Consider the following 8045-nt stretch of genomic DNA (forward strand, 5'->3'; position numbering starts at 1 on the left):
CAAAGACATAAACATAAATACATAAATACATATAGATACAAATATACACAAATTTTATGATTATATTTGGTGATGATATACAAGACACAATATCTAATTCAAATATCTATTTTATCCTAAACATAACCATCACTGTCATTATCATTTGTTTCTAACACCAATGCTAATTTCTCAAATTCAATCCAAATCAATATCATCAAAAAACTTAATTATTAGTTTAACAATTCAAATTAAAAATTGAAATAGAATGAAAAATTTCAATAATTATATTTTAAAAATTAAAAACTGATCAACAATTAAAATATAAAGAAAAATAAAAGTAAGAGGGATGTGATGAGATTTGAGAAAAGTGATAGAAGCAAAGAAGAAGGTGATGACAAACTGCAGATCTATAAAAAAAAAAAGAAAACAGAGAAAGCTGGAATAGATCTGAAAAATGGTGGTGGTGAAGCAATGAGACCCATGGCAGTGATGCAATGAGACTCGTGGTAACGACGATCTGTAATGGCGAAAATGGGGTGACATGGTGACATCTATGACTGCCAAAAAAGAGGCACAAAGATAAGAGAAATTTTACAGTCAAATTCAAGAAAAAAAAAGTTTTGTAGCCAGATTTGAGGGTCAAGGGAAGAAAGAAACAGAAGAAGAAAGTGGCTACAGTGGAGGAAGAAAAAAAAATGATTACAGTGGAAGATGAAAGTGTGTAAAGGAGAAAATGAAGGAGGCTGAGATAGTGTAGAAGAAGAAGAGACTAAAAAAATTAAATAAATGAGGATAAAATTAGAATTTTAAAAAATATTAAGGATAAATTTATCCAAAATTAAATTTTAAATTGTGTCTTATCGTATTTTATTATTTTAATAAAATATAAAATACGTATATTTTGTGTATTTTAGTGTATAACTGTATCTTTTTATTTTTATGTCTTATAAAATAAATATTGAATATGTGTAACCATGTCTATGTCTTTAATAGACATAGATATTAACCAAACGAATCTTAATGTCCATTAATTAAATGTGACTGGATTGCACGTAAAGAAAAATTAGATGAGATAGAAATTTGGGAGTGAAAACTGAAATGATGGCTGGGTTTGAATATGGAGTAAGGAAATTGCACAAGGAATTGTCACGTGGAATAAACAACTGAGTTGTATAACGATGTAACATAATAATAACTAGATGATAGATAAATAGATAGATTTACATAAACTAATATTAATGTTGACTGAAGAGTAGGAAAAAAAACTAATAATTGAATCAGTCAAACTTAAGAGAAAGAATATTTTTAGGATTACCAAATATATACTAACACCTTGCCATGGCCCACTATTTAGATAATAGAGTTATAACCAAACAATACCCAAAATATCTAGGTGATTGCTACGGTACGATGATAAATTAATACGTACCGATACGTTTAAGATATAGACAAATAACAATAAGCTATGTGGAATTTATTTTCCACGTCAGCATTTAATTTTTTTTTAAATATATAGTATATCATCACTTTTACTAAAACACCCTTTTAATTAAATAAAAATAAAAAATATTTATTTATTTAATTTTATAAAAAGACTTAAACATCCTTTCTTTATTTGATGAGACAAAAATATCCTTTTAAATTAATCAAATTTTAAAATTAAAAAATTAAACAAAACAAAAATATATCTAAAAAAATTGTTTTTGAAATCTAAGTTTCAGAAATCCTTTTCATCTTGTCAAGTTCTTCGAATAAAAAATTGTTTCTGAGTTTCAAAAATCTTCTTCATCTTCTCAAGTTCTTCCCTCCCCTTCGTATCTCTCTCTCTCCCCCCTGGAGCTCGGTCTCTCTCATCTCTCTCACCGTGGCGTCGCCGTTGCTCTCTGTCTCGTCATCGTCTTGCACATAGTCGCGCGCGCCTTCGTTGCGCTCTTCGTCGCCGGCGGCAGAAGCAGCAGGTTCAGGGGCTCGTCGTCTTCTTGCTTCGAGTGTCGCCGTCAGCCTCCTTCGCGCAATTAGAAGCTGCTTCATGATTTGGTGAGTTCTAACAAAGGTAGGATTTTATTGTTCCAAGTTAGTTGAAACTTGAAACCGTGACGCTGATGTTTTCTTCCCTTTTCATCGCCACAAAGAAACCTTATATTCTGGCTCACCCACTTCGCTAGATCACACTGTCATTTGATGATTCCATCAATATCATTGTTTATTTAGTTGTTAATCAACCACTTTGTTAATGTAAAATAAATTGAAATTCTAGGTTTGGGTAAAGTGGGGATAGAGACGCCAGTTCATTCCCCAGAACAAGCTAGGTAACTTAATTGATAATTTTTTATAATAGATCAGTTGTTCATTCCTTCTTTGAATTGTCCAGTTATATTTAGGTCTTCCTAGTTTGTTATTAGTGCAACAATTGTCAGTGATTTGACTTTTAGGTTGGATACTACCTGATTTTGTTACAAAGTAGAAATTTGCTTCGATTCAATTTAATACATAGGTGTTTACTCAGCCGTTTATTGTTTTCCATCTTGTTCCATCATTGTGACTAAGCATGCACTTTGTTACTCAAATATTACAGGGAAATCATTTGGATTTACGGCTTGTTCGGAACCAGTGGCTTTTAATAGATCCCAAAATACATTTTCTTATGTCAGAGGCAAATGAAGACAAAACATCTGGAGATTATATCTACCTACTCTTTTCTTTTACTATTTCAAATGATATATAATTCCCATGCTCATTGCATTTCAGGATGGTTATGTTCCGTATCATTCTGCCAGAATTGAACCGAGTTCAGCGGCTTCTTTGCATTCCTCTAAAAGAGGGAAAATCTTCCATGAGATGCTAAATAATTTGTTGGGCCAAATCCAAAGTGACTCTGACCATCGTGTGGTAATCCGATGTGATGTCAACTTCAACACGGCTTGCTGTGGCAGAAACTTAAACACACTTATTGGACGCACTGCACATATTGAGTTCTTGGAGTCCGACATTTTCGCCAAGTTCATAATGTGGTCTTTCCCAGAGCTGTTCAGATAGTAAACAACTGAATTTCCATAATTCAGGCCATTTTGTCAGTTTAGCAAAACAGATAGGGCAACCGAAGAAGGCTTTCGGAGCAGTGTAATTGAAACAGCCAAGAGATGCTGAATTCAAGTCCGTCAAATGTCAAAACTCCATGGCATTCGGCTTGATTCTCGCAGTCTGAATCATAATCCTCCAAAAAATGTGCCTGTATTTTGCTTACATGGGGAATCTTGTGGCATGTGTGGAGCAACAGGCCTTGCATGGAAGGGGAATATAGCCTTTTTTGCTAACTAGTGTTCCCTGTACTCTGCTAAAGGACCTGAGCTTTTGCATTTATGCAAGGGCAGAATAATGTAAATTAAATCAGGCATGTACAATTACAAAGAACAAAAACAAATATTTATTGTATCATATCTGACAAGTATATATAATATTGTTAGATCTGCTGCAGGCTTAGAAAACTAGAGATAATGTTGTACAACAAAGTTTATTAATCCTTCCTTGTTAAGTAGTGTTATTTTTGTTAACTGTTCCGGTGGCAGTTGTTATGATCTTGTCTATGGTTTGGTTCTTTTGTCTCTTCTTTATACATGTATATCTGAAGCGGCTAATGTTTGTTGCTTTGTGTACTGAGCTTTCCAATGAGCCAAATGAAGTTGTCTCCATTATTAGACAATGCTAGAAATCTAGTATTTCTGGCATAGTTGTAATAGTGAGACACATTTAATATAGAAATATACATAGTAACAAAAAATGTTCATGAGTCTAGACAAGATTATAACAAATCATGAACACAAGCAATTTATTTAAATAATAAGAATTTAAATTTTAATGCACTGTGCATCTAATTAGCTTAAATGTCCATCCAATAAAACAGACATGATTGGATGAATGTGTAAATGTACTAATACATCAAAATTAAACTCAAATAATAGATTGTCAGTTTGTTATATGTTTCAGGTGTTTGGACAAATGATAATAACATTTTGTTGAAAGAAATTTTCTTCTGAAAACAAATTATTAAATCTGAACACATTGCACAATGCACATGTGTCATGCCTCACTGGAACAGAGAATAAATTCTATTTAATCTATCGGCTGTCTCCATTTTCATAAACACGAGCTGATGTTTCTTTAAGGCATCATACATTCTTCTTATGAATAAGCAACACATTCAGTTCATTGAGAATAGAAACATAACATGCAACTTACATAATACAGGCATTCAAATGAAAATTTTAAACTCTATTTAATAACTTCAACCCAAACCTTAGCAACAGGAAATCATTCAGACAGAACCTTCGGCATTAGAAATTTACTCACATAAGTGTGAGAAAATACTTGCTATATATAAATATATATTTTAAGCCACCAAACCATAAAATATTTATGAAGTGATTATGTTTTCTTATACAAAGTACAGATATATAAATACAATGTAAAACAAGGAAGCTAAATGATTTATCAACTAAGCTTGTCTACTCATTCTTCCTCCTCCCCAAAAAGCTGGTAAGATGTAAAAATATACATGTTCCGCAAATTTGTACATCTGGTAAGCTCAACAATCCAACATTTTCATTGATCTGCATAGCTGGATGAGCCAACGTAATCAAGACCTCAGTTCGGCACGTCATAATCTTCCGGAATGCCTCCCTCACTTGGCGCTCCAGTGGATCCAGTCCAACTCTAAAAGCTTCACAAACATGAGTGAGCTCCTTCATGTCCTGTTCAATTTCCATTTCCTGATCCTCTGTCAAGGGAAACTGAGGTGAATCCACCAAGTCTGTCAAGTGATGGGTACATAGCTCAACTCGATATATCTTCTTCAACAATCCATTTGAGTTCCGGTGATCTCACTTCTTTGACTCCTCCATGATCCGTTCATAAAGGGTGTTAACCGGCACGCTCCAAGAAAATTGCCGTGAGATTGAAAAGTGAATGTTTAGACCCCTGTCCTGGCAGGGAATTGCTGCAACAAGGGTCCACAAAACAAACAAGAGAATACAATTCATTATATAAACAGGAACTGCAAGTCCTCTTGTAGCAGAAATCTCATTCCCACGAGGTGGAACAAGGTTGCTTGAAATGGACTGGAGTTGCTTGGCAGCAGACCATGATCGAGAGACACTCCATGAATGCGATCGTGAATGCCCTGCCGAGTGTTGATCCTTGCTCGAGTTATGATGCCCAAAAGATCTATTACGTTGCGAAAAAACTGATCCAGAGTCTTTCTCCTCGAGCATTGCCAATGCTAAATCCATCAGTGCCTTTCTTGCCCTCCGGAACTGGCCTTCATTCAATGCTCTCTTATTCGAACCCAAGGTAGAAAGCACAATATCCAGATGCTTTTGCCATGTACGAATCTTCTCAACCCCATCATGGCTTGCATTACAAATATCAAGCGCCTTCACTGACTTCTCAAAGAATTCAGAAATCAAATGATCTAAGGGGGGTTTTGAAACCTGCTCTTTATTATTCAACAGAATAGTCCTGAATTCCTCATGGCAGCAGATGAATACACCCAATAGCTTCTGAACCCAATCAATTGAGAGCAATTCATCATTACTCGTGAATTCAACAGAATAGTCCTGAATTCCTCATGCCAACTGATAATATTTTTAATTGATAAACTCTTATAAACTGATAAACAAAACCAGTCATTTACCATCCAAAGGAAATGCTCAAGCAGGGCTAGTTCAAACTACACATAAATCCAATCCATGCCCTACATTTCACAAGCACTAAAGTGATGCTTCAAAGCATAACTACATGAAAAGAAACATATCAATAGCATCACATTCACATTAATCGCATTATTTGACTTTTCTAAAGTCAAAACCAATCCAAAACATATTAAGATACATACATGTGAATCTAAATAGACATATGAGCCGAGTAAGTTTACCTTTTTTCTCTGATCAGACAGCATCTTCAAAACTGAGCATAAATGAACCTTAAATTATTTAACCAAAAGCTGCATCAACCAGCCCCTTCTCTCGGGTGTAATCCAAATAACCCGAACTCCCACTTCCACTTCAAACCCCAGAAAAAAGGGAAAACCAGAGTTGCACTAGAACTCCCGCATCAAGAGGGAATGATCAAAATGCAAAAGATTTTGGTAACAATGAAAAAGGCAATAACCACTTAGCATTTTGGTAACAAAAGGCAATAAACTCTTAGCATTTTAGTAACAAAACAAAAGATTTTTCAACTGAAATAAAAAATAACGGCAAGTGAATGGACTAAATAGCATAAAGACAGAAAATTCACAACCACCTTCTTATGCAAGGAAACAGGCAAGCATTGTTTATAAGCCTAAACCAGTACAAGTCATGTGATGATAAATAAATATTTGAGCCTTAATCATTTAAAGAATCTTTACAACTCATGAAACAACTTGAGTTATATGAGAAAGTGGCAAGAAATTTAACTTTGTTAACCAAAATATTCAACTTCTTGGCAGTTATTTCTCTCAATAACTGCATAGAACTGCTATAGAGCTTTCTTTGACATGAAGCTAGCAGAGAATTTGATAAGTAAATAACTCAATTGGAACTTCAAATTGCATAAATTAAAAATATAATATATAGATTATAACTCTATGGCTTTTTGTTGTTGATGGCATCATTCAAAAGTCCAGCCCATGTATTGCTATCACGGGGTCCACTAGAATACGACGAGACATGGGAAAACTGAGGATATGATGTAATTCCGGCAGTAGAAGGATATTGGTTGAAGTACGCCATGCCATTTGGAACAGGATGAAAAGGAATAGGGAGGACTCCACCATAAGGTTGATAAGGAAGGACCACTGGATAATGATGCATAGGATACTGTGGCAATCCTGGTATCTTGGTTGTGGCTGCATCTGGAACTTCGGTCGCTTCTATTCCTGATGTGTTGGTCTTAGCTTTTAATGTCTCTTCACTTAGACTGATTTCTTCGGTCTAAACATAAATCATAATTTTTAAATAATTACAATACATAATTTATGCAAAGTGTTTGTCTCACTCGCCATTAAACTCTCGGTTGCACTTATGGTATTGGATTAATATAATTTAAATTCAAACTAATACTTTAATTTTCCTTCTTGAATTATCTAATATAAATTATTAGATATGCAAAATGTTACCTTCTGTCGATTTTTTTTGCCATTTGCTCTAATCTTCGGTGTCTCTGTCAATTTAGATACAGACTTCTTGCTTCCATAACCCTTGAATTTTTTGTAACAGAATAATAAGAAATAATATAAGCACTACGAGAATAATATGTTTCAAATTTGAATTGAAATGACAATAAATTTAATAGATGGTATAACATGGACAAATGCTTACTTTAAAATTATTTTTATTGTGCACGGGTGTATTTTCTACTGATTTTGTGTTCTGAGAGGGAGTCCATTTATTGGCATCACATTCTTCAACCTGCTAAAAAAAATTTTAAAAATTGCTCAAAATATAGCATTATTTAATAGTTCTGCGAAAGACACTAAAATAATAGGTAAGCATAAAGTATATCCTTAAGCAAGGCATTATATTAATACCATTGGTTCATCTTCAGCATTTGAGTATTCGGCGGGGGAGTCCTCCTTGGCGAGTAATGGACATGTCCTAACGAAATGCCTGCCTGACTTACAATGCGAACATCTTCGCCTCTTTTGCCCTTTTGGAACCTTTCTTGGAGCCCCTTTTGACTTCACAACAGTTGGATCACCAATTAGCGCTGAAGTGAGGGAAAGCCTCGCTTGTGCATCACCTTTATTTTGCACCTTTGAAATTAGCTTAAGTAACTCACCTGAGATTTCCCTATAGTCTGCTAAATTTTTGGAAGAAATATCACAAAGCTTCCAAAAAATAGATGCCATTGCACCGCGTCTAAGTGTGGGCGCTATATCATCAGCGGCGTCTTGCTCGCCAATTGAGCATATAAAATCACTCTTTGCATCTCTTGTCCATCTTTTCAGGATAAGAGATGTAGGGACGCAATTTGCATTGCGATGCTTCAAGACCCCAAAGATGTGGGAGCACGGTAGTCCACGA

General features: G+C 34.7%; 1 pseudogene; it reads right to left on the minus strand.

Annotated features, from left to right (window-relative positions):
* Positions 1 to 4485: 4485 nt before the first annotated feature.
* Positions 4486 to 5935, minus strand: LOC112717477 (protein BYPASS1-LIKE-like; annotated as a pseudogene).
* Between the last annotated feature and the right edge of the window lie 2110 nt (positions 5936 to 8045).

Source organism: Arachis hypogaea, chromosome 10 (assembly GCF_003086295.3).
Source record: "Arachis hypogaea cultivar Tifrunner chromosome 10, arahy.Tifrunner.gnm2.J5K5, whole genome shotgun sequence".
Lineage (NCBI taxonomy): Eukaryota > Viridiplantae > Streptophyta > Magnoliopsida > Fabales > Fabaceae > Arachis > Arachis hypogaea.